Source organism: Canis lupus, chromosome 37 (genome assembly GCF_003254725.2).
Source record: "Canis lupus dingo isolate Sandy chromosome 37, ASM325472v2, whole genome shotgun sequence".
NCBI classification, from domain to species: Eukaryota; Metazoa; Chordata; class Mammalia; order Carnivora; family Canidae; genus Canis; species Canis lupus.
In genome coordinates this window covers 17,724,208-17,751,964 of record NC_064279.1, presented here as the reverse complement: position 1 = coordinate 17,751,964, position 27,757 = coordinate 17,724,208, and the positions used below count along the sequence as shown (strand labels likewise).

The following is a 27,757-nucleotide window of genomic DNA, read 5'->3' as shown; positions in this document are numbered from 1 at the left end:
CCTTCAATAAATTCAACTCCAAACTAAATGAACACAAATAATACAGGTTACAGAGATTTTAACTATCCTCATGTAAACATTATACTTTCTTCCTTATTGTTTCTAATTATCAGTAGGCATGATTCCAACATAGTCTATTTACTACAATCCATGTGTATTTCAAGGATAGGAAAGCACAGTTTGTACATGAAAAAGAGAAATAACAGTCCTGCATCTGTGTGTTTGTGTGTGTATGTATCGGGGCGGAAGAATGAGGTCAGAATTTGAAGCCAGGAAAGGTACATATTTACTGTATGCCTGCTATTGTGCTAGACTCTGCAATTTGAAGGGTAAATATGGGGCTTTGAAGCCTAAATTCCTGATTAATGTAAGCATAAATGACAAGCCAATGTTTTTCTTTATGTTAATCATTAATCAAAGCCCCATACAAAAAAATTAGCAACATCTGGCATTTTGTTCCTACATGAGCAACAAAAGCCCTCGTTTCATTCAGGGATTAGTTTTTTTCTTTTGTTATAAAATCTAAATACATATTCTAGAGAAGAACATAGAAGGGATAAATGAAATTTCAAGCCCACCGATGTAAGCGCCCTCTAATGCTATGTTACTACTTAAACTCAGTTAAGCTGGTTTAGGGTCTCCCATGTAAACAAGGAATAAGAAAATAGAACAAAAGGAATGCCATCTTAACACTTTTGCCAATTAATTGAAGTTTGCATTTGATAAGCAATGTTTCAGCTCTACCCTCCTTAGGAAACGTGACTACCAAACTCTGCTTCAAGTGTTTTCCTTGCAAATTCAGGAAGCTGACCATTCTTCCTTAAAAAAAAAAAAAAAGATTTATTTACTATTTTAGACAGGGTAGGGAGGAGGAGAAGGAGAGGGAGAGAGAGAATATCAGGTTGACTCTCCATTGAGCACAGAACCTGACTCTTGATCTCCAGACCCTGAGATCATGACCTGACCTGAAACCAAGAGCTGTACACATAACGGACTACACCACCCAGGGATCCCAGGAAGCTGACCATTCTTTAAAATATTAGCTAGCATTACCAAGAAGTAATTCCTTTGGTTTCTGTATTTATTAAATGAATACAGTAGAATTGGATCTTTTCATTTGATAACATTCAGCTAGTAAGACAGGTAAAACAAAGGAAACAATAGTTGATAATTGAAGTTGATACTAACTAGGAAAGCAAATGCTACTCAGGAAAACGTGTGTGTTAAGTGCCCCAAGCCTGAAATGTATCCATTTTTCATTAAGTTTCAGCTTTCTACACTACACTCTGCAAGAGTTATTTGATCCAGCTGTCCAAATCCCAAGATGCTTCTATTTTATTTCACAGCTTATTAATTATCAATATAAACACATCACCAACCTTAATTCCAGCCAGCAGTCCCAAGATACCCTGGATCAGATCAATAAAGTCTGAAATATAAACACAAAAACATTCTGTAAATGAAATCAATTGAATGATTCAATCTTTTATTTTACTAAGGAAGAAGATGAAGTTACTTGGTTTCTTGCACCATAAAGTGTACTAGCTGACAACACACACATTTACAACAATGGGGGTTATGGAGTTATAAAATGTTAGATTACTTTCTATATACTCATCTAACAAGATCTATTAAATGCCCTAATTTGGTCCTATGTAAAGCAGAATAATGCTTGTGCTTATATTCTAAGATATCAACCAAAAAAAGTTTTTTAAACAAATTCCGTACTCCGTGTACTATCACTTCTCTTGAAAGATGTTTAATCGAAAATAATGAAATAATAAAATAAAAATAAAATACTAATAAAATAATAATAAAACTACTGCATTTGGATCCTTAATATGGTCTAAAAATCTGCAGATTTTTAGTTCAGGATCAACAATCTGTTTAAAGACAACAAAAGTCAAATAAAACAATTCCAGTGGCAACCTATCCAACCATCCAACTTCCCAAGGCTTTCTTACACTTAAGCCTTGCCACTAAATTATGCTGAAAAGCACACTGTCAAATGGAAGTCCATAGAAGGTACATCAAGGACAAAAGCAAACCCAAAACTTCTGTGCCAAAAGTCAGCCTGTCTTTTGGACAGTTAGTAAAGAAAATAACTAAAATGACTTGAGTAAAATTCCTGACTTGCTGCAGGGAGTGTCTATGGCTAAATCTCCAATTAAAAAAAAAAGTTAGTTTCCAAAAGTGTGTTTGTGAGTTAACGGCTTAGAAGCTAGAATATGTTCCACATGACATTGTTACAAATGGTTCATTATTAGACTCCTACGTGAAATCCAAAAGCTTAATGAACTGTAAATGCTAATTATTTAATGAAAAGAACAGTTTAAAATAAGATTCATACACTCCAGTGAGTTATGTTAATTAGCTTACCTATAGTAATCATTTCACTCTGTACTTACAAGCATCATGTTATCCATCTCAAATATATAGTTTTTATTAAAAGATAACAAAAAGGAAATACTAGTAGACCAGTAAAACGGAAAACTAGAATTAGAAATGAAACTCCTCCTTTTAAATCTTAAGGGTAGGTGCTTAAAAAAGTGAACTTTATTATACAAGAATGAAGTGATAGGTGGATAAATTTGTGAAGGTGAAAAAAAAGAATGTGGAGACATTTTGACGGACTTTCAAGATTAACCATTTGAATAGGTCTACTTTCACTTCAAGCACCTGACTTTATTTAACTTTGATAAATATATTATTCTTTTTTTATAAAGCCACCAGGATGCCACTGTAAATTCAGAGAAGGATAAAATATCTTTAATTCATGAAGAAACACAGCAACATCCATCAGGCCCAACACAAACTACAAAATTGAAGTAGTTCACAGGTTCAGTATCAGATTACCTTACATCCATTTCAATGATACGATAACTTTGTAAAGTTGGATTTTTTATAATGTTTGTAATAGAAAAGCAAATAGTGCACGAAAGCCACTGTGGACTAAGACACAAGGATGAGAACAACTAAGCTGACTCCTGGCTTTGAGGGCTGGGCTATACCCAGCAGGTACACACACACACACACACACACACACACACACACACACACACATTAGTAAGTAATTGTGGGTTTCTAAGTATGAAGTAAAAAGATTTTTCATTCAATTTTCATGTAATTTTTTGCAAAAGGCAACCAAGTTGTTAGGATATCCATATTTATTTTCCTAATTAAATGGAGCTGTAAAGTCTTTCTTTTGACCTATAGGCTGCCATGAAAAAAATTATGAGACACTCAGGATGCCATAAACTGAGAAAGTTTGGGACACTCACTGATATTAAGCGCAGTTTTTTTGTTTGGTTTGGTTTCAGTTTTGCTCCAGAAATTTAAAGAAAAAAGAAAGCAGGAAAGAATAAACAAAGAAAAAGGACCAGTAAAGGAGAGAGAAAGGAAAGGAGAGGAAGAAAACTTTTCCTAAAATAGGAAGGAAAATATGGGCAGAGCAGCAGCCAACAGTGGGTCAACATTGAATGAATGTACATGCGGCTGTGTGCACTATATATATATATACACACACACGTGCGCATGTGTGAGCGCCCTACAAGCCTCAATTTACCATTTGGCCACAGCTACTTCTCTTCATGCTATCTGTATCCTCATATCTTAATATTCTTTGAAATAGGTTAGATCTTATCTTTTTGACAGGCACTTTCAAACATATACATACTTTCCCAGTAAAAACAAAATGATACTTAGGAAGTTTGCAAAAGCCAGGCTTCATGGCACAAAAAAACAGGCTGCTGTATGTGTTTCGTACATGGGGAGAAATTCTAAATTGCTGTCACCACCGTCCTCCCCCCAAACCCAGCCCTGCCTCCAAAAACTTCTAGTTTCTTTTTCATATAGCATGAGCCAAATGCAAACTCTATTTAAATGTTAATATTATTTTAGCTGTGAGAACCTTGTAGTTGAACCCATAGGCTTAGCAAGGTGTTTAGCACGCAGAAGAATGTAAGTATTTGTCAAATGAATGAGTGGGACACCTAGGTGGCTCAGTGGAGTAAGTGTCTGCTTTCTGCTCAGGTCATGATCCCAGGGTCCTGGGATTGAGCCCCAAGCCCCGGAGTCCAGAACCTGACTCTTCCTCCGCCTGCTGCTACCCCTGTTTGTGTGCTCTCACGTGTTCTCTCTCTCTCTCTCTCATAAATAAATAAATAAATAAATAAATAAATAAATAAATAAATAAATATTTTTTTAGAACGGAAGGAAAGTGATTTGTGTGTTTTTCTGATGCTTCACCAAATTTAAAGAAATAGTTGAAATTCCCTTTTTGGCAGAAATAAGAAAAAAACATCCTTGTCCCAATTGACTGGCATCAAAAATATTTAATGGAAACAAAGTTCTGAGGAAGAAGAGGTGCTCATTTTTGACCTGGTGGATTTAGGCTTGCTTGGGCTTTTAAGGTTTTTGTGTTGTTTGCATGTTTTTCTTATCTTCAGGGGAGCACTTCCATTTGCAGCAACAGCAGCTGCTTTGTAAATAACTCTCTACGTCTTTTTTTTTTTCTATTCAACTCAGTTATTGAGCAAATAGGCACAGAATAGTGAAGATTTATGTTGCCCTAAGGCTCTATCTTCACTGTGAACATCTGCCATTTCAAACACACAGGTCAAGACTCTTTGTGTAGTACTCTGCTAAACAATGCCCTAAGCATAACTCAAATGAAATTCTTTTCAATAGGATTCAGCATCTGCTTCCAGGCAGCTTAACTTATCAGCATATAAAAGCATCACTTCTCCATCCTCTTGCTCCACCACAAAAAGGTAGGGGAAATGTCAGAAAATAATCTTGAGAGTTATCTGCTAAAGCTTTTTTCCCTCCTCTCTTTTCCAATAAGAAATGATCTCATACCTACATACTGTAAATCATATTGTGATGAGGCGATCAAATTATAAACTCCGTATCAAGCTGAAGTATGCTTGTTTATACCTCATGCAAAATAAAAATTGAAAATAGCAGACATATTTTAGCTATTAGATTATCAAGGTTCATTGTCAATTGAAAAAACACCTTTCACACTTGCTGCACTTTTCCCTTCTTAAAATTATATGTGAATCTCAATTTACAGAAACTGTTGCTGCTTGAGTAACAGAAAAGTTACTGCTTGAGTTTCAATTTATAAAGGTAGGGAAAATTGCAGTTGCAAGACAGATTAAAAATCAATTCTATTAAAAAAATAACTTAAGTGCTCTTTGTTTATAATATTTTTTTAATGTAGAGTAGTTCTGTGTTTTGGGTTTTTTTTTTTTTTTTAATAGCCTTATATAGTATTTCAGGGATCCAAAGTTCTTTGCCATCAAAGAGCTTAGTTAGAATGTGGTGGGATGGTGCGGTGGTTATGAAAAGCCAAAAGACAAAGGCTATGATACAAAGCAGAATATGCCTGCTGTCACAGAGAAATACCAGCAAAGAGCTACAGGAGATCAAAGGAGAAAAAAAACACACACACAACAAAATCCTATTATATAGATAAGGATTCACAGAGGTTGTGCCTTTGAGTTGGGCCTTGAAGGAGGTAAAGGATTTTGATAAGTGGAGATGGAATGGGAAGAAGACCAACTCAGACAACAGACTCAGCAAAAACAAAGTAATGAAAGAAGCCAACGCCAGGGGCTGTCTGTACAAACACCTGCAGTCCTACCTGACTGGAATAGAACACACAAGAAAAACACTAACTGGGTGAGAGGCTAAGTTGGGTCTGTATAGGGTAATAACCTTGAATGACAAGCTGAGGAGGCTACATAATTAAATATATTTAATTTTGTATGCTAAAGTGAACCCCTGAAGGTTTTAAATTCAAGAATGGCATAATTAGGTAACTGAATCTGGCAACACTGTGTAGACTGGATCAGAGATGAGAGGAGATTAAAGAAGAATCACTTAGGTCGCTCCATCCCAAGTACCAGTAAATGATAACGAAGAGTCAACTCAGGTAGAGACAGTGTCAGTGCAAAGGAGGAAGAATGTTCTAACTACTGTATGGGCAAGTATCTTAGCTCAGGCTGCCACAACAAAATGCCATAGATGAGGTGATTTAAACAACAGAAATGCATTTTCCCACAGTTCTGGAGGCTGGAAGTCCTCGATCAGAGTGCTGGCTTGGTCAGATTCTGATAAGAGCCCTAATCCTGGCTTGTATGTAGCCACCTTCTCACTGCGCCCTCATACAGCCACTGTCAAAATGAGGGCCCCACTTTCATGACCTGATTTAACATCTACCTCCTTTTTTAGCTCCCCCCCCCCTTTTTTTTAAAGATTTTACTTATTTATTCATGAGAGACATAGGGAGAGAGGCAGAGACATAGGCAGAGGGAGAAACAGGCTCCATGCAGAGATCCCGACGTGGGACTTGATCCCGGGACTCCAGGATCACATTCTGGGCCGAAGGCAGACGCTCAACTGCTGAGCCACCCAGGGATCTCTTAGCCCCTATCTCCTAAACACAATCACTTTGGGGTTAGAGCTCCAATATATGAGTTTTGAGGCCATACAATTCAGTCCACAGTGGTGTATATAAGCTATGGGATGAGGGGATTGGTTGATGGGAAAGGTACAGGACAGAGAAAAGGAGGCAGAGGCAGAAGAATTCTGTGGCTGACTCCCAGAAAGATGGTGTCATTCTTAGGAACAAGTAAGACTGAAAGATCAGGTTTCTGGGCAAGAATAGAGGGTGATGGGGCTTCTTCAGACACACTGAGTTTCCAGACACACTGAGTTTCTAGATAAATACCACATCGAGAGAAGGTATTTATCAGATAACTATCCTATTCATGGAGAGTATGATTTATGTGATATGGGAAAACAATGAAATTTTCCTTTATATTAAAACAGAACAAAAAGGAAAGAAACTTGTGGTGATATAATCAGGCTAAAATGTATCAGTATAAAATCAGAAGTATATGTGTGTGTTCCAAATCATAGACTTAGGTTGTCTAATCACCCCATGTTGTTGCATATTTAATTATTACTTTGATAGGCAGATACAACTTTTATAGAGTACTGGCCCCATGTAGACCGACATTGGTCTTAACGCACGCTGTATTATGCCTGCCCGGACTGTGGGCTGCTCTAGGTCAGTGACCAGCGATCCATGTTTGTATCTCAAGCACTTAGTGTGGTATGTAGCATAAAAACAGGGATCTAGCTATAAATGTGGAATGAGTCACTCTCCAGAAAAAGAGGCTGAGTCATGGGCGCTCCAACTAATTACACCTCTAGACTTTGTATTATTCATATAAAACAACATCGTAGGAAGCTAGGCACTAGGTATGATTCTTAATGGAATGTTCTGTACTTGGACATGTTTGCTTTAGCTGCTATAATAATGACTGCAAATAGAGGTTAAGACTAAAGAGGACCAGTTACATGTGTCTAATTCACCCATCTACTGTCACAACACAGAACAAAAAAAATGACTGGATGATACAGCAACTGGATAATAACAACTCATTTAAAGTGAAGAACTTTGGTCATGGAATTTGTTTTTTTGGTTTGTTGTTTGTTTAGATTTTATTTATTTATTCATGAGAGACACAGCAAGAGGGGCAGAGACATAGGCAGAGGTAGAAGCAGGCTCCCCATGAGGAGCTCAATGCAGGACTCGAATCCAGGACCCTGGGATCATGCCCTAAGCCAAAGGCAGACGATCAACCACTGAACCACTCAGGTGCCCCAGAATTTGTTTTTTGAAAACTATTGTACTATTTCAAAATAGTACAAAAATACAAGCAATAATAGGAAATGATCATTAAGTGTTTATATAACTTAGGCATTGTACAAGATATGCCATATGCTTTATCCATGTAATCCTCAAAAGACCAAATACAGCAGATACTATTATTACTCCCAGGAGGAAACTAAGCTTATAAAGATTAAACATTCAGCACCTATGGATAAAGATTCCTATGAACTGACATTACACAAACATCATCTATTAAGGCAAAGAAATAACAGAAGTCACACACAAAAAAAGAAATAACAGAAGTCAGAGACAAAATGAAATACACATATTTGAGTGTATGGTCTGTGTATATTTATATATTTGCATATTCTTTCATCTCTTGTTTTAAGATATCAATGGTTCTTCCTGTGTGTTTCCTTAAGAAATCCTAGCATATTCAAATTCAGGCAGAAACAGAGAGGGTAAGCATGCTTTACAAAAACTACTTAAAAACAAATGACAAATTTTGGAAATAGAAAGAGCTCAGTCTCCTGTAGTTCTTCCATTAAGTATTTTCAGTGGGTCAAAAATTTGAAAATGGTATTATTTATTTTTAAAGAAACTTTTCGTTGACACCACCTCAAAGGTCTATGGTAAAAAGGCCTTACATATTCTCATCCAAGAGTCTTTAGGTTTTTTTCTTTCTTTATAATTTTTATTTTATTCATGTTAGGCATATAATAGTTTAAGAAGTTAACCTATTCAAGACTTATGATGAAACACAGCAGTAAGAAGCATGAGTCATTTGAGAGTTAAAATGTATCTGAATAATGCTGTATTTATTTTCACAGTGAGATAGTATACTTGAGTGACAACAGAATCTGCAAAAGCCAATAAGCTTATTTTTCTTCAGGGTGAAAAATCTGTTTTTCATCCAAACCGTTAGTCTTTAAAATCCAAGGTCTCCTTTGAAATGGTTTTATAGTAAAGTAAATGTATTATTAATTATCTATTCAAATTCTTTAGTGGAGAATCTTGTCATTAGTACTTAGATTTACAGCTGAGATTTGGAAAGATATAGGAAACACAGGAGACACTCATCAAGAAGGAGAAATGTTGGTTCTGTCTAACGGGATATTTCTTTTAAAGATTTTATTTATTTATTTGAGAGAGTGTGCAAGTACATGTGTGAGTGGGGAGTAGAGCAGAGGGAGAGAGAGAATCTGAAGCGGATTCCATGCTGAATGTGGAGCCTGGGGCAGGACTCAATCTCACAACCACTAGATCATGACCTGAGCAGAAACCAAGAGTTGAATGCTCAATCAACTGAGCTGCCAGGTGCCCCTAACATCATGATATTTTTTAGGATTAAAGTCACAACCTTGATTTTCTCCAGTTCAGAAAGCACACATTCTCCTAGGCTTACCAACAGGTCATTTTGTCATCTCAGTGAAACTGGATTTCAAAGGAATGTGTAGTTAAAGACAATCCTTAAACAATAAAGTATATCTGTTACTCAAAGCTCCAATTTCCTGAAAACTCTAGTAAAGTACTAACAAGCCAAATTGGAGCATTCCACACATTTCTGAACCTATTTCTCTGAGTCACAGGCTTTCTCCTGGGTGAATCCAGGTATACTTAACTCCTACATATGTTGTTATTATAACTCATTTCCATCAAAATTTAATTGATTTAATGAAGAACTGCAAATACCCAAAAGAGGTATAAAAAGACTGACTTCAGAACTATTATTATAGAGAACATTTTAATCCATTTTAATATTCTTATTGCATTTCATGTTACATACAAAGGACCATAAAAGGTTAGAATTTATACATAATAATGGGAAATCCTATAGCTAGAACAAATGTAGCTGCAGCAAAAGCTAGGGTTTCCTGTAAGTCTAAAAGCATTAATGTAGGAAACAGATCTGCTGTTACCAATGTTAAATATTAAATACTTTCTTAGACACCCTCAACTGAATAAACAGGGGCTAAAGCTTTAATTTTCCCCCAAAGTATCACTGAACCAAAAAGCATTAAAGTGTAATGAAAATAACTTAAATTAGCTATACATGTCTTCCCTATATTTCACATGTAGGCACGCCTATACTTATCATTTCCTTAACCATTTATTTAAAACTATAAAGAAAATATTACAAATGGTGGTTAAATTCCTAACACGGTCTATTTAATCCCCAGTCTAATTGAAGCAGTGCTGCATAGCTCAAGAGAATGTGTAAAGCCTGACAGTGATCCAAGACCTGGCTTCCTTGTTATATTACTGTAGGAATATTTTCCCAAGTAAATGGAGTTCACTTGGGAATTAGTTATTCACTCTTCCAACTAATGATTTCTGAATATCTGCTTCATGGCAGTCACTTTTTTCTAGGAACTGGTATATCATGATGGCCAATAAGCTATCAACAAGATCCTTGCCCTTTGCTAGCTTGCATTCCTCTATTAGAACACAAATATGTAAGATAGGGGGGATTTCTATGAAGAAAACAAAGCAGGTAAGAGGTGAGTGGATGAATGGTAGTTGGGAGCCTTCTCTATCACTCAATTTCAGCAACAAGAAGTAGAAGCTGAAATGGCATTTATTGGAACAAGAAAGCTATATCTTCACCTGCTGCCCTTCAGAGGGCAACAGTTCAACCAGCAGATCCCTGGCTTTCCACTGGCCTCAAGTTGGAAAGTGCAAATGTAACACTTTCATGTGCATTCTCAAAATACACCAAAAATGCAGTTTGTGAACCAGTGTGGGGTTTTAGTGGTAGTGTTGGTGCAAACACTTAAACACTTTACATCTGTAGACTTTAGGAGTTCTTACACATACACCGTGTCGCTTAATCCTGTAAACTAAGATACCTTTGTTGACCTAGATTTAGTTGGCTCTGACTCATTACAGGCATTATACCTGCTTCCCAATGAAAAGCAATCTCTAGTAATGGGTTATCCTCCATTGTTAGCTTGCCAAAATGTCAAATGTCATGCAAGAAAGAAAATAATCGAGAGACAAAGGAAAACAAGTGACCTAATTTTTGATTCACTCATGTACTGAAATATCTCCAAATAACAGCATGCCTTTCATTTCTGAACTTTTGACATAAGAAAAAAAAGATGTTACAGAAGGTGGGTTCTATCATCCATTCATAATAAATTAATTCTTCTTGCTTGGGCCAGGCAGGCATAATATTCCTTACAATACACTACTAAAAATTCCCGTGGGTACACAGACATCTTCAACCAGTTAGCAGAGAGGGAAATAAACTTTGACAGCACTCAGGCAACACTCACACGCTGCCCCATGTGACTCATATGATGACAACCAGCAGTAGCCTGGACAGCTGGTCATCCTGTCACTTCTTGGGGCACTCAGTGCTTGATGAGCCTAGTGCCACAGCACAGTTACTATGTATTCTCTTTAGCAGTAGGGAAAGTCAACAGGCCTTTCCCCTTCTGTAATAGGCAACCCAATCACCAATTTCTGTTGTGTGTATGTCATGGTTGCCATCATGCTGCACAACTGCTATTGTGTTTCCATCTGCCAGTTTCAGTGTGCTTTTCCAAACAGAGCTAGAAGATTTAAGTTCTTTCACAGGAACTTTTTTTTTTTAAACAATTGCTTATAGCTAACAAGGGGTATTTGAATAATTGAGCAGGCATTATTTTCTAGCCAATCCCAAATCAACAAGGCCAACATGCTAAAAAGGCAGAGTAAAAAACAAAACAAGTACTTCCTACTTTGTAATAATTCATGCGCAAGCAATTTTGTTGAGAAAGGTAAGATTCAGTATAATGATGCATCCAAGAAACTGCCTTTTGACTTTCTCATGCTGTACTAAAATCTACAGACCACGACGCGGGTCAGTAAACGTTCACAGCTGTGAAGAAGGCAGCTGGGGCATCCAACTAACTGAATGCAGGGCAAGTCATTTCACTGAACAGTCAACACAAATGGCTCCCACAATAGTTAAAATTATTTTCAGATGCAAATGAGTTTTTCTTTCTATGATCCTTAGGAAGATGAGAGAGTATAAGGTTCCTTACCATATATTTGAAAAATAGAATTAAATTTCAGGAGAATAAGGAAATGTCCTAAAGTCATCTAAATTATCAGAAACACAATGAGGTCCAGCACCAAATTTCCTAGTAATGGGTTATGATAACCTGGGTGAAGCTGGCAGAAAATGTTGCATAATTGGGGATCCCTGGGTGGCTCAGCGGTTCGGCGCCTGCCTTTGGCCCATGGCGCGATCCTGGAGTCCAGGGATCGAGTTCCGCATAGGGCTCCCGGCATGGAGCCTGCTTCTCCCTCTGCCTGTGTCTCTGCCTCTCTCTCTCTATCTGTGTCTATCATAAATAAATAAATCTTAAAAAAAAAAAAAAGAAAGAAAATGTTGCATAATTAATCTTCTGGAAGACTCTGAGGCCTCTACAAAAATCTCTCCCAGCTGTCACCCACCTTTCCAAGCTCCACACATTCCATTTAATCTCCTCCAGGATGAAAGGATGGATAGAAGAAAATGATATGTGCTCTCTTAAGACAAAACACGCTGATGTGACTTGGAAATTTTTCAAAAGATTACTACAAACCCTAACATTGCCACAAGGCAAATTGAACAGTGAAATATGACACTTTGGCCTCAACTTTCAAAATGCAGTTCTTCTTGTATATAAACAGTAATCATAATAAGTAGACTGTATCAACAAAATATAATAAGTAATTTCAAGAAAGTCTTTTTTCAACAATGGGTAAATGAGTCATGAATCTTGGTACACGTATTAGTAATAAAGTCAACATTAAAATAAGGTATATATTTCAATGCTGGGACTTTTCTTTTAGATTTATATCACTTTCTGTATTAAGTTTTCTTTAATGAACATGCACTATATCCAGTAATAAAAACATAAGCAAAAGTAATTTTTAGAAAATATTTTTTCTGTGGTCACAGTACAAAATTTCACTTTAAGAAAAATATTCTAAAAACAGAATTTGAGATCATGTTCATACTCAGTGCATTATCAGTAACTTAGATTTGACAAAGTCCTAAGGACACCTTAATGACTTTATTTCTAAAGACACTGCTTTGTGAACTTAACATTTACTTTGTGCTTCTGTTTCTAAATGCTAAACTGAGAATATTAAAATCTACTCCTACTTGATAGGCATTATAGCAATAACAAGATAATTATCATGTGTTTAATGCATCATTATTTCTGTAAAAACAGGCTATCTTTTGTAAAGGTAGATAGTTCATTTTAATCATACCACTATCATGAGTTACATTGGTATTCAAATCAGTATTACTATAAACAATTTTTAATCTTATAGAAACAAAAATTTTAGGTAGTTGGTACAATGAAAAGAAACTAGGCAATGGGTTTGAGTTGTACCATTTTTTTCTACCAATTAGTGTTTAAAAATGTATGAGCCTCAGTTTTCTCATCTTTAGAATAGGGGTAAGAATACCTATTTCACAGATTTCTTTGAGGATTATATGAGATAATATACAGATTTTATCAGAAAATTTGACATATAATAGAGGCCTAACAAATGAATTTTTTCATTCTATAACATGCTTATGCAAACTGCTTATGTTTTGAGACTGATGTTTATCTTTGCCAAGAACATTTTACCCTGAACATGTATTGCCACATGTGTCAAACAGGAAAAGGTTCACCTCGTTTTTAATAAGGCTGACTCTGATAGGCTAACATGTACTAACTCTGAAGTCAATGAAGCTGACATTAGATTTCTGATGGTGACAATTATTTTATTTAATATAAGCCTTGACTACTCATGATTATTATGGCTTTCTTAAATCAACACAATTAATTTAATGACACATTCACATGTCTATAATGTCCAGGGTTGCGTGCTACATGATCTAAGCTGTATCAGGCAAGCACAGCACTCCACTTGAAGGGAGTTACAATCCATTATACTTTCCTCTATTTTCAAAACTTAAAGACAACCTGGCTTCATAGTCAAGGGGTCTATGTCAGGGATTTTCATGTATATGTATGTTGGTATAACACTTCTTCTGTCGCTGAATTCACCTTTCTTCAGAGGAACTGATTTTATGTGCTTTAAATGGGGTTGACTATACACAATCCAACCCCACCCCAGCCTCAGTCATAGGACTTTATGGCTCAATTTACAGACTCCTTTTCCTGAGCACTTTAACTGGTTGAGAGCCTCTCCACTCTCTGGCAAATTTCCTAAACTATTTCAAGGAAAAAAAAAAAAAAAAAACCACTTTATTTTGTAGCTTGAAAATGAATCAGCATATGCTAGGACATTAGATATTAATATTCATTATATTCATTATCCAGAATACCTTATTAATTCCTTCTCAAATAAAACTGTTTAAGTGAAGACAAGTCAATAAAACTGTGTGACCAGGAAGTGCTAGACACTTCTTCACAAAGTTGTCTCAAATCCTGAAGAGTCTACACAGCCTATTGAAATTCATTTCATTTAGTTACAGTGAGGATGTCTAGTCGAAAAATGGGCAACTCCTTCAAATATAAGACCTATCTCAGAATATCAATTTTAAAAATGTACACTTACATATTAAATCTGGAGAAGTGGGAAGCACATGAACAAAGTAAAATTGTAGAACGTTATAGTGAATGGAAGGTAGCAGCTCCTGCAAGTTGGTATTTTAATAATGTATGACAAACACCAGCAGAAACTAAATTATTTACATGAGCCTGCCTGACATACATTTGGAAAGTGGGCTGTGCAGTAAGAAAGTCTAAGTAGCTGGGATGTGCTAGGTGTCCACAACACAACCATCTTTTACTGTTCATATTTCCTATTCCTTTCAGATGAGGTGCTGTAAATTACACTTCAAACATCCAGAAATATTTTGAAGACTTGGCAGGAGTAAATATTAGCCGGTAGTTGATAAATAAGCTAATACTCATTGATATTCCATGTTAAACACACACACACATTTGTACTAACTCATATAATCCTCTTAATACAGTTAAGAAGTAGATAATATCATGGCTACCCCCTTTTAAAGATAAAGATAATAGACCCTAAAAGTCACATGTAGGGAGCATGATCTGGATTTGAATCTGTGCTGCGTGATTTTAGAAACTGGGCTCCTAACCTAGTAATAACTGATGTCCTTCCCTTCACAGGGAAATAGCAGGTCATGGTAGCAATAAGGACACTTTTACCCTAAAAAAAAAAAAAAAAAGGACACATTTACCCTGATTTTTTCCCCCACTTTCTTCTCCCCACTCCTAACTAACCCAAACCAAGTTCTATAAAACTTTAGCTCTGGGTGCCTGAGTGGCTGGGTGGTTGAGCATCTGCCTTCCACTCAGGGTGTGATCCCAGTGTCCTGGGATCGAGTCCTGCATCGGGCTTCCCACAGGGAGCCTGCTTCTCCCTCTGCCTAGGTCTCTGCCTCTCTCTCTGTGTCTCATGAATAAATAAATAAAATATTTTTAAAAATATAAATAAAGTAATCCAGCAATATTTTTAACGTCAGAACGTGAGGGTAGAGGGAGGAAGGGAGGGAGCAGTGGGAGAAAGATAGGTTAGAGGGAGTAAAGGAAACATTCATAGAGACAGAGCCAGACTTAATTTTCCACTTATTATTAAATAACCACTTTGCTTTGGTTAAAGAATAACTGAATAACTTAACATTCTTCCACTACCCCCCTCCACTAAGTGCAGTAGTGAAGGGTTTCAGGCATAGAATGAACCTCACATACCTATACCTAAATAAAGTAAATAAAAATTTAAAAAAAATACAACCATACTTACATATAACAGTTTGATTCTTTCATAGTTAGTTGTTCTGGTTGTCCCTTTTATAATATAACTTTTAAACCATTTTTTAAAAGATTTTATTTATTTATTCATCAGAGACACAGAGAGAGAGAGAGAGAGAGGCAGAGACAAAGGCAGAGGGAGAAGCAGGCTCCATGCAGGGAGCCTGACATGGGACTTGATCCCGGGTCTCCAGGATCAGTCCCTGGGCTGAAGGCAGGTGCTAAACCACTGAGCCACCTGAGCTCCCCCTTTTAAACCATTTTTAAATGGTTTAAGCCTCATAAGAAGTTACAGAAGAGGCACAGGTTATTGTGTACCTTTTAGCCAGCTGCCCCCAATTCCATCCTCCATTTTTTTTTTTTTTTTTTTTTGTACGAGAAAAAGCAAATGATCACTTTATTTCCCAATCTACCATCCGAAAAGCAGGGAAAATAATACTTGTGCAGAACACACACCACTGGCCTGCAAGGTGGCTTCACTGCATGACTCTTAAAGAAGCTTTGAGCCGCACAGTGAAGCCCTGGACTTGAATGTTAAACCTGCTGGCAAACTGCCTGTGCACAGCATGGTCTTCTTCATGGGTGCCAACAAGACTTGGCCTCATTGAAAAAGAAAAATAGCTACGCCGATCTTTGTGGCAAAGTTTTTGAACACGTAACTGAATTCAATTAAGACAGGAAAAAGGATTTGCCCTAATACATGCAGAATAAAAAATCTCTGTTTTCATTTTTTTCCTCCAAAGAGCTCACTTTTCTCAAATGAGAAAAGACATTTCGTTTAGTGTAAGGAAGATGAATTGTAATAAGGAAAACTTAAAAGGCTTTGTATCAAGACAGATTACATTCAAGAGCAATATTTAGGTGATGGGTTAAGAGAACAGCTGGCACAATGAAGGCCTCAATGTGCAGCCTGTGGCTGAAAAGAAACTGAAGACCATTTAATCATATGGACATTGTGTATTTTTCAAGAAATAAAACCTCCAATGTTGCTTTTCCCAGACTAAGGTTAGTGAAAAAGCTCTGAGACTGTTTTTATTACATTGGGCTCTCAGCCCAGTTTTAATCACCATTAGGGAAACAGGGCTCTGACCAGGATAGTATGTTTCACTTTCAAGATAGCTAGTGGTAAGCAGCAATGTATTTGCTAAATTATGGCCTGAATTATAAGAGGATGAAAAAAAAAAAAAAACATTGTGGGAGGATTACTGTAGTTTGGCTATTTTACTTTCTTCTGTAAATGAGCCTCTTTCTTTAGCATCTGTTTACTGAGATGCTTAATATCAAAGTCAGAGAGACAATCTTAAGTCAGAGGTCAATGGACCTTATTCCCAACTGTTAATCACTTTTAGAAAGACACAAGTCTTATTTCCAAAATTAGGACCTACAATTATATTCTTGGAGAAGCCTCAGCTGAAAATTCATAACAGTATTTTTTTAATGCTTGTTTCTTCCAGAGGCTTTTTCCTCTATCTTGGAAGATAAGAAAAACTTGTTTCTTGACCTGCAAAGTTCTAACTGTAACAAAATATATTCAATCTAAAAGGATAAAATCATTTTACCCTTGAAAACATTTTCTATTTTGAGGAAGAAAAAGTTTTGTCTACTTAAAGCCCAGCATGTACTGACTGACTTCATGTTAATTCATGAAGTAATTACTTCATGTAAGCAAGCTTACAACTTTCCTAGATGATCTTCATAGAAAGATCTGGAACACTGCTGCATTGTGACCCACCCTATTCATGTTTGTTGTACTTAGGTACTTAGAATACTTAGAGTTCTTCTAAGTTGAGATAATTACATAGCATTAAAGTCAAAAGTGTGTTAAAAGACTGGTGAATGTATACATACAAAGGTTGATACTTATTCAGAATTGATACATAAAAGCCATAGTTAAAAAAAGCGAGGTAGTTGTTGTCTTTAATGATACCTATAAAATCAGAAAGATAGTTGTTTCCATTAGAACCTAACAATTTAGGTTGTTTCTGGTTATAAGTTTTGGGAGGCTTTTCCTTTCAAATATACCCTTGGTCAAAATAAGAATATACCTATGAAAGATTTATTGCTGGGGTGCCTAGGTGGCTTAGTTGGTTAAGCATTTGCCTTCAGGTCAGGTCATCATCTCAAGGTCCTGGGATAGAGCCCTGAGTTGCCTCAGGCTTCCTGCTCAGCAGGGAGTCTGCTTCTCCCTTCCCCTCTGCCCCTCCCCATCCCACCCCCACCCTCTCTTTCATAAGTACAAAAATATATAAAAAGTAAATAAACACTTATTGCTAAGTAAATATTATTTTTCCCAAATGTTATAAAATATTGTGCCCTCAAGACAACTGCAAAGGAGTGGGAATAACAAGGGACACTTGTAGTTGAATTGTGGGTGCAGTTAATAAAACTGCATCCACAATTTTTATTTTTTACAGTCAATAAAACACTAAATCTTACAAATATGTATTTTTAAGACCTGATTAGAAAGTAATTTTACATTCCCTGACTTGTGATTTGTCTATGGCATGTGCATATACTATAAGCACATAGTAGGATGTTATCTCCTTTATGTAAGCTTTATAAAAAGTGGCTTTAAAAAAGTGGCTTTAAAAAGTAGCATAAAAAAGCAAACTGCTTTTCCATAATACATTGTGTTTAAGGATATATATAGCTATAAATCAACTTTCCAGTCTATAGGACCAAAGAAAGGAATAGAACTAAACTCACTCCTTTTTATATACATAAAAAATTGTTAGGTAAGGAGAAATATGCTTTCTACTAAATGAAGAATAATGTAGTGAAAAGCTATCACTTGCAAAAAAAAATGTCTATTTTAAATTGTATCTAAAATCATCTCTGTCAGGAGGAAGAGGATCTATCATGACCAAACTGGACCAAGAAATTCGATTGAATTGAGAAAATGATCTATATTCTCTTCATCCCTATTTATAGTTTTAAACTATATGTAACTGGGGGCCTGGGTGGCTCAGTCAGTTGAATGTCTGACTCTTAATTTTCACTCAGGTCATGATCTCAGAGTTGTGGGATTGAGCCCCACATCAGGCTCCGCATTCAGCACAGAGTCTACTTGGCCCTCTCCCTCTGGTCCTCCCCGCCAACCTCCAAATAAATAAATAAATAAATAAATAAATAAATAAATAATTAAAATATTAAAAAAATAAACTACATATGTATTTATATAAGCCTAAAGTAATGATTTCCATGCATTTTACTGCTTGTGAAGTAACAATTACTATTTTATATGAAAATCACCCATTTCAACCTCCAACCACTGCTTTTTCCTAGTATTTTGTGATTTACTGAAGCTACATGCACATTTAATTTTTGTAATAATATGTGCATATATTTGTAATAACATAATTTGTAATATGTATATAACATATAAAACATATACTATTTTGTAATAACATATATAAAATACATACCTCCCCTCTCTCCTTTTCATAACAATACTGATCTCCAAAGTGAGGAATATTGAAGATGACACACAGAGTATAATGGGAAACCATTTGTCAGAAACCAATATTAAGAATCCTTTTCATATAGATTATGCTTTTTTCCTAGGTTACTGGAATAATTCAATAATGACTATTTTAGAAGCTGTGTGATTGTCTTTCTATCACCCTGTACCATATGAGTTATATGAAGGACTCATAATTTCCCTTTCTGACCAAAAAAAAATTTTTTTTAGCTGACAAAACAAATGCATAGTGTCATTGTCTTCAGGCACTTACCACATTTGGCTCCACTGAATTGCAGTGACTTCCTAAAACCTAGATCAAAGTAAAGTACATCTGCAAAGATCAAACCACAAATCAGTTGTAACCAAAATTGCTTTGGTTTGTCTCCTGGTAGAATGCCCATATCTCAAGCTCTCCTTGGGTTAACCACTATAGAGTGCATCTAAGGTAATGAGTACTCATTTCTAAATTTGCCTCCCTCGATTGGTTCAATGTCATATAGCGCTTTGAATCAGGTTTGTGAAATGTGAGTAAAGTGCGGGTGGTGTATCCTCAACTGGTGAAACCAAAGAGAAATAGTAGGGCAAGGATTGCATGGGGTGAATAAATGCAGGAAGCTGGAGAAATTACTAGAACTGATGAATGAATTCAGCAAGGTCACAGAATACAAAATCAATGTGGAGAAATCTGTTCCATTTCTATACACTAATAATGAAGCACCAGAAAGAGAAATTGAGAAAAACAATCCCATTTACAATGCAGATACCTAGGAATAAACCTAACAAAAGAGGTGAAAGACCTGTATTCTGAAAACTATAAAATACTGATGAAAGAAATGAAAGACAACACAAAGAAATGTAAGGACATTCCATGCTCATGGATTGGAAGTACAAATAGTGTTAAAATGTCTATATTACCCATACCAATCTACAGATTTTAATGCAATCTCTATGCTAATACATACAGCATTTTTCACAAAACTACAATAAACAATCTTAAATTTTATACAGAAGCACAAAAGACCCCAAATAGCCAAAGCCGTTTTGAAAAAGAAAAGCAAAGTTGGAGATATCACAATTCCACTTTAAGTTATATTACAAAGCTGCAGTAATCAAAACAGTGTGGTACTGGCATAAAAATAGACACAGAGATCAATGGAACAGAATAGAAAACTCAGAAAAAAAACCCCACAATTATGTGGTCAATTAATCTTCAACAAAGCAAAGCAGGAAAGAAAATACAATGTGAAAAAGACAGTCTCATTAACAAATGGTGTTGGGAAAAAAAAAAAACAAAAAACAAATGGTGTTGGGAGAACTGGACAGCTACCTGTAAAAGAATGAAACTGGACCACTTCAAAAAAAAAAAAAAGAGGGCAGCCCTGGTGGCGCAGGGGCTTAGCGCCGCCTACAGTCTGGGGTGTGATCCTGGAGTCCCGGGATCGAGTCCCACGTCGGGCTCCCTGCATGATGGAGCCTGCTTCTCCCTCTGCCTGTGTGTGTGTCTATGAATAAATTAAAAAAAAAAAAAAAAAGAAAGAAACTGGACCACTTCTTTACACTACACCCAAAAATAAACTGAAAGACCTAAATGTGAGACAGGAAACCATAAAAATCCTTGAAAATAGCTCAGACAGTAATGTCTCTACATCAGCCATAGCAACATTTTTTTTTTTAGCAACATTTTTTATATATGTCTCCTGAGGCAAGGGAAACAAGAGCAAAAATAAACTATTAGGACCACATCAAATTAAACTCTGCACAGCAAAGAAAACAATCAACAAAACTAAAAGGCAATTTACGGAATGGGAGAAGATACTTGCAAACAACATTTGATAAAGGTTTAGTATCCAAACTATATAAAAAAGTTTATAAAACTCAACACCTAAAAAACAAATAATCCAATTAAAAATGGGCAGAATACGTGAAAGATAGTTCTCCAAAGAAGACATCCAGATAGGCCAATAGACACATGAAAAGATGCTCTAAAAAAAGAAAAAAAGAAAAAAACAAAGAAAAGAAAAGAAAAGAAAAGAAAAGAAAGAAAAGAAAAGAAAAGAAAAGAAAAGAAAAGAAAAGATGCTCTACATCACTCATCATCAGGGAAATGTAAATCAAAACTACAATAAGGTCCCACTTCACACCTGTCAGAATGGCTAAAATCAAAAACACAAGAAAAAGCAAGTGTTGAACAAAATGTGGAGATAAAGGAACCCTCTTGCACTGTTGGTGGGAATGCAAACTGGTGTAGCTACCGTGGAAAAGAATATCGAGGTTCCTCAAAGTTAAAAATAGAACTATTCTATGATCCAGTAACCACACTACTGGGTATTTACCCCCAAAATACAAAAAAAAATGAATTCAAAGGAATACATGTACCCCTATGTTTGTAGAAACATTATTTATAATAGCCAAATTATGGAAGCAACCCAAAGTATCCATTGATAGATGAAGGGATAGAGAAAAATGTGGCATGTGCGCACACACACACAAATATTCAATGATAAAAAAGAATGTAATCTTGTCATTTGCAATGACATGGCCAGAGCTAGAGAGCTGTTATGCTAAGTGAAGTAAGTCAGTCAGAGAAACACAGATACCATATGCTTTCACTCATATGTGAAATTTGAGAAATAAAATAAATGAGCAAAGGAAAAAAGAGAGAGAGACAAACCAAGAAAGAGTCTTAACTATAGAGAACAAACTGATGGTTACCAGAGAGGAGGTGGGGGGGAAGGTGAAATAGGTAATGAGAATTAAGGAGAGCACTTGTGATAGAACTGGGTGATGTATGGGAAAAGATGCGATAAGCTGGAAATACTATTATTTTCTCCTAGTGAAATCTTAAAAGGAAATACGCAATTCTACTTTTAAAAAAATACACGCTGTAAAATACTATGGTATAAATATGATTGATCACTGCTTGACAAAGTTTTAAGAGAGTAATTCATAATTTTAGTTTTGTTCTGATATCTTCTAATTTATTATTAGTTGCTTCATATCTTAGCCCTTTGTTAAATACATTATAAACTAGTATCCCACACTTTAGAGTGCTCTATTAAGAATACTTATATCTTTTTCCTTATAAGCCAAATTGTCTTATAAAAGTAGACAACTATTCTATTGTATTTTTTTTAAGATTTTATTCATTCATTCATGAGACACACACACACACACACACACACACACACAGAGGCAGAGACACAGACAGAGGGAGAAGCAGGCTCCATGCAGGGAGCCTGACGTGGGACTCAATCCTGGATCCCGGGATCATGCCCCGGGCCAAAGGCAGACACTCAACCGCTGAGCCACCCAGTGTCCCTATTCTATTGTATCTTTATGTCTATTGTATCTCTTGTCTATCTCTACCTCCAGGTACAAAATTTAAAATTAAGATTCAGACATTTGGGAGTGACTAGACCATATTAAAGTCGTGCAGGCCCCTTTGAAAATATGCTCAATTAACACAGAATCCTCGAATATATGTTACTATAGCTCCTTCTACCACTTAGGCCCTACTGTAGCCTCTTCCCCCAAGTCCCTAACTCTGTAACAAACAGATTTTCATTAATTAATTAATCTACATTAAAATACTCATAAGAATGAAGAAAAAAACATTTCCACTTGTAAATAAATCTTCTATGTCACCAAGTAGATTAGTTTAGGATCATTTATTTTTCTCAGCAAAAACTAATTATTGAACACCAAGAGCTTGTGAATTACTTGTAAAACATGTGGAATTCACAGATGAACAAAACATGGTCCCAGGTGGTGGAGACAGACCAGACCAAACACACCACAGTACCAGGTGGGAAGTACAGTAACAGCCACGGTAGGGACAATGTTCTGTGACACCTTGAGGAGGGGCTGACTTGAGCTGGATCAGAGAGCAACGCTCTGCTCCTGGAACTCAGACTTCAATACCAGCTATCAAAGGTCTTCATCTGATGATGAGAGAATCAGAAGAATTTAAAAATACACATATACATAAAAATAACCTGGAACACATTTGCTTGACAACTGCCGATCCACTAATTTTTGTTTCTATAAAACAAAACTGACTAGAGGATCTCTAAACTTCATTCTAATTCAATGCTGAGGATTCTAGTAAGTAGTATCATTATTTTTTTTAAGTAGTATCACTATATTGTACAAATTCAGTCATCTGTTCTTGGAGGTAAAACAATGACAAAGCAATAATAAATTAGCAGTAACTTTCAACTGAGCAGTCTGAATCATAATCATTCATAACTGTTACATAATTCTCTGCTTTCCCCGCCCCCTTCTTCCCTCAGGGCTTTAGGGGCAAAATCTCATTAGTAATTAGGGTTTCACTTCTCTTTCTTTCATAAGGAAGAGCCACTTAAATGTTGATGCCTTTGTCAGTAATTTGATAATTACTTTCAATCTTTTGGAAACAAAAAGCATGGACTGCAAGCTTTGACTTTTCCTGAGATTCACACAGCCCTATGGGTAAGGAGGGTTACTTTATTTTTTTAAAGATTTTATTCATTTGTTCATGAGAGACACAGAGACAGAGGCAGAGACATAGGCAGAGGGAGAAACAGGCTCCCTGTGGGGAGCCCTATGTGGGACTCAATCCCAGGACCCTAGGATCATGACCTGAGTCAAATGCAGACCCTCAATCACTAAGCCACTCACATGCCCCAAGGAGGGTTACTTTAGAAGTCCAATGTAACTCAGAACTGGTTCTGCCCATTGGCACTCTAGCCTAATTGAAGTCAAGAACGTTGACTACTTTTCTTTTTTTTTTTTTTAAAGATTTTATTTATTTATTCATAAGAGACACAGATAGAGGCAGAGACACAGGCAGAGCGAGAAGCAGGCTCCATGCAGGGAGCCCGACGTAGGACCTGATCCCCGGACTCCAGGATCACGCCGTGAGCCAAAGGCCTTAACCGCTGAGCCACCCAGGCGTCCCCTGACTACTTTTCAACATGGCATTAATATACCTACAACAATCTTAAGGGACCCATTTTCTCCTTAATATACCTAGTTGCTGATTTAAATCCCTGGCTAATGGTCCAGACACACACTTGCTCTGAAGGGCATCAATAATGATATCCCAGAGGCATTCCAAGTGAAAATCAAAAACTAAAGCCTACATAATATGTATCTGACTGTTTTTCATAACATATCTACTATATTAACCTAGTGGAAAATCATTAGGATGAAAGGGGGTAAGGAGAGCAGCATAGCTGACTTTGAAACCTCTTCTAGCCATAATATTTGACTTTTTCATCTTTTTTAACATAGCAGTGAAAATGTGCTATATCTAATTTGCATGAGCTTCTGTTGAGCTTTGTAAAGCCAGAAAAGCTTTTAGGGCTTTTTAAATCCAGAGCTCCCAATGCCCTGTGCAAGTGGTATTGGCCCATAGGATGGCACTCCCTTTCCGTATTTACTTTTGGAATCCAGGCATCTCTTCTTGGAAGAAAATGGACAGAACTGGGGAGAAGGTGCCCCTCACCAATCTTAGAGTTGAAAGTACACTTTGGATGAAAGTCATGATGGAGACAGAACAACCGAGGATGTGGGTGGGGCTGAAGTTGAGAAGCTGTTGAAGAGAAAGACAGGGTCTCATCCTGATTAGGTTTTTCTATTACCCACTGTGGTTCAGTGACATTATCTGCTTTAAAGGGGTAAACATGCATCTGTGTGCACTCTCATGTGCATACACAGGGAGAAGAAGGGGAATTATTGAAAAAAATGTTAACTGAGTTTCTTCTCTAAATAAGGCATAAGAGAGGTCTACAAAGGGGGATAAAGTATGTGTAATTACAACATAGCACAAACTCAAACTGCTAAAGATGACACATTAATAATATGCCCGACTGGATAAATATACAAAAGCACTTTGCCATATGTAATTTTTTTTTTTTGCTTTTAAAACAGTGCCAAGGGGGCATTGCTCATCTACATGACAAGCTGTTTCCAATGATCATCTTCTCATGCACATCATCTGCCTCGCCCAAAGCATTGTTTGGATTTTCACTTCTTTCAATTACAAGTGTTTAAATTCAAACATGCCATACTAATTCTGAACACTGAAGATCTACTATATTAAAAAAATATGGATGACTAAGGTCTGAGAGCAAACATATGTGTTTGATGCAGCAAAGCATAATAAAACTGGTAGGTGGGCTCTTGAGAATGTAGGCCCACACTGGAACAGAAACTTACAGTTCTTAAAAACTTATTATAAGCCAGGCACTCTCACATTTACTATTTCATTAAAGCCACTACTTGCCAGTGAGAAAAGAATTTAATTTTCCATTTGCAAGTGAAGAAATGGAATGCATTGAGTTAGGATAACATAGCTAGTAAGTGGCAATGCTGGAATTCGAATCCTAATGTGTGCAGCTGAAAGGCAAATTATCTCTATAATACTCTTCTGCAAGCATGAGGTAATTTGCTTAGGCAGTTCTTAGCCTGGGTAGGAACCAGGGCACTGAAGTATGTGTGTGTGTGTGTGTGTGTGTGTGTGTGTGTGTGTGTGTGTGTAAGAGAGGGAAATAGAGACAAAGAAACAAGGAGACAAAGAGTCTGCATGTGAAGGGAGGAAGCAGCAGGTGCAGCGGGAAAGCAGAGAAAGGATAAAGAGTGGAATGAGCCTATCACTGCTTTTTCTCTTCTTAAGAGGTGGAAAGGAAAAGAAAATAGGGCCCATTAATCAGCAACTAAGAAAAGTATACTGTACATAAGCTTACTTGAGTATGGTCAAAAAAGAAGATTTTCGTTTTTAAGTAAAATATGAAAAATTAGGTCATATTAGAAACATACGAAAGAACTAAGGTTATTCAGCCTAGAGAAGAAGACCCAGAGATGGGGCACAGTAACTGTCTTCTCATCCATGGGAGCAACCTTCCTATGGCAGACCATCAGACAAATCATGAATATTTAAGGGAAGAACTTGCAAAATGACCAAACTACAGGAAGACAAGACTTGATACTGAGAAGCTCCTTCTAGCAATGAGAAAAATGTGTTAGGCTGACTTCAGAGATAATGAGTTCCTTACCACTGGAGGTATTCAAATAAGGCCTGAATGAGTTCAGGTAATAAATTTGCTTAAAAGGGATCCATGCCTAAGAATTGAACAAGATGATATCCAAGATCTCTTCCAACTCTTTGATTCTTATTTAGAAAATTCCATGATCTGATGCATTCTGTGGCTCACAGTGTGGTCCTGAAAATATCATCTTGGATATTACCCTGGAACATTCGGAAGTAACATATCCTGGAAGTTCAGAGCAGCAGAGAAATGTTCCCACATGTTAGAAGCCCCGGGCACTTGGAGAAGTCAGATGGCTCTAAGTCCCATCCACATTGCTTGGCTGCCCTGTGCCTCTGCTTCCTGTTTCCTCACCTACTAAGTAAGGGTAATACATACTCAGATCAAAGACATCCACATGGTTTAATTAGATACAATCTGTAAAACCCTTTGGCTAAAGTACCATATCATTATCGTTGGTACAGTTCGTAAAAAACACAAGAACCATAAAACCTGTGAGGCTGAGGATTCAGTCTCAATCAACTGAATCTAAAGTTTTATGTGATTATAAAATACTGAACTGAATAATCCTCCATGTGACTTTTCAGTTTTCTTAAAAACTCAATTAGCTGGCTCAGAGAGATAAGACACAACTAATAATCACATAAAGCTGGCCCAATATCTTAGAACAACTCTAATGAGAATGAAGATAAAAGTTCACTCTTTCAAGGACCAAGTACCAAATCCCATTATGTACAAATATAACAAAAAAAGCAAAAATCCCATTTTCAAACTGGGGGTGGGGTAGACTGAGGTTAGACATGCATGCAAATAATATGGTGCAGAATGTCATCACTGTCATAAACGAAGTATAAACCGGTTGCTACAGTCACAGTCAATTCTTAATTCTTTCATTTAACAAACTTTATAGTGCTTCCTGTGAGCCAGACACCATTCTAAGTGTTTTTCATTTAATATAATCTGCAAAACAATCTAGGAGATAGGTACTATTACTGCCCCCAGTTTACAAATATGATAACTGAGGTACAGCAACATTAGAAATTGCACACAATGAGATGTGCATCGGGGGTTATACTATATGTTGGCATAATGAATTTAAATAAAATATAATAAATAAAACTATTTTTGAAAAAGGAAAAAAAAGAAATTACACAGGTCTTGTGGCGAGTAATTGTCAGAGCAAAAAATAAGCCCTAGCTCATTCTGTTTCCAGAGTCCATGTTCTTGTCCTCTTTTTTTATCCTGACTTTTCTATCCAGACAAGAGAGAGTGAAAGACTCTTACTTCAGGGGAAATGCAAGAAATGAATCAAGTATTTTAGTAATAAGATCCATATGAGATTTTGGCTGGTAGAAGGGGAATAAAATGGCACAACAGAGAAAGAGAGAGTAGAATAGAAAACGTATGATGAGAAAAATGTAAAGGAGAAGGAATGGTGGAAATTGGTGTTAGTTTGGGTTGGTTGGAGATGAGGGTCCAGGAAAAGCAGCAGGGAGCGATAAACTAAAAAAAAAAATAGGTTTACAAAATTATAAGTAGTCTTTATTGATACGTTGTTGGAAGTTAGAATTTATTAAGAACTGACAGACATTGGAAGTGACTATTCAGGAGAGTGACAGAGTTGAGGATGGCATTTAGAAAATCTCTGCTGGCATCAGTATGTAAGATAAATTGCTGGTGGTGGAAACTGAACAGAGATGTTCCAGTAAAGAAGTGATGACACATTTTTAAAAAGATTTATTTATTTTAGAGAGAGAGAGTGAGGGAGAGGGACAGAGGGAGAGAATCTCAA

The 27,757-nt window shown here is 36.5% G+C and overlaps 1 protein-coding gene across 18 annotated transcripts in view; it reads right to left on the bottom strand.

Annotated features, from left to right (window-relative positions):
- The window catches only part of MAP2 (microtubule associated protein 2), a 293,705-nt gene that overhangs the window by 215,594 nt on the left and 50,354 nt on the right, over positions 1-27,757 (bottom strand). For all 18 annotated transcript variants that reach the window (XM_049106437.1, XM_035710979.2, XM_035710992.2 and 15 more), the window contains exon 2: positions 1,380-1,429. The gene's annotated coding sequence lies outside the window, so the exon portion shown is untranslated. The remainder of the gene's footprint in view (positions 1-1,379; positions 1,430-27,757) is intronic.